The sequence below is a fragment of the Fukomys damarensis genome, unplaced genomic scaffold, assembly GCF_012274545.1.
Source record: "Fukomys damarensis isolate Sample0158 unplaced genomic scaffold, DMR_v1.0_HiC HiC_scaffold_5, whole genome shotgun sequence".
NCBI classification, from domain to species: domain Eukaryota; kingdom Metazoa; phylum Chordata; class Mammalia; order Rodentia; family Bathyergidae; genus Fukomys; species Fukomys damarensis.
Window position 1 is genome coordinate 46622995 of NW_022900917.1, and position 453 is coordinate 46623447.

The window sequence follows — 453 nt, forward strand, 5'->3', positions numbered from 1 at the left end:
TCAGAAATCATATAATTAAATAAGAATGCTGTCTCTAATTTATAAATGTTTGGTGGGTATATTAACTTGAAAACGTATTTGATCACAAGTATTTAAAATTTAGAAGATTACACACAAGCATATTCATTTCTGGTTCCTGCAGAAATTTAACAGGCCTTGTTGACCTTAGGCTACCTGGAGATTTGGAAATGAACCACGAAGGCAGTTACAACTGGTAGCTCTCACGAATCTCCTTCACTTGCCAGTACTAAAAAGCTTTTCTCATAAGGTGGAGCTGAGAGTGAAGCCTGTGTACCTTACAGGTTTCATGTTTTGCTGTGCTGGCAAAAGCAGAATGCCCTTGACCATGGCAAAGTTAAAGGATTATTTCAGGAGATCAAAATCCAGTTTAGCTCTTCATAGGCAGTTTTTTCTTTTCTTTTCTTTTCTTTTCTTTTTTTTTTTTTTTTTTTT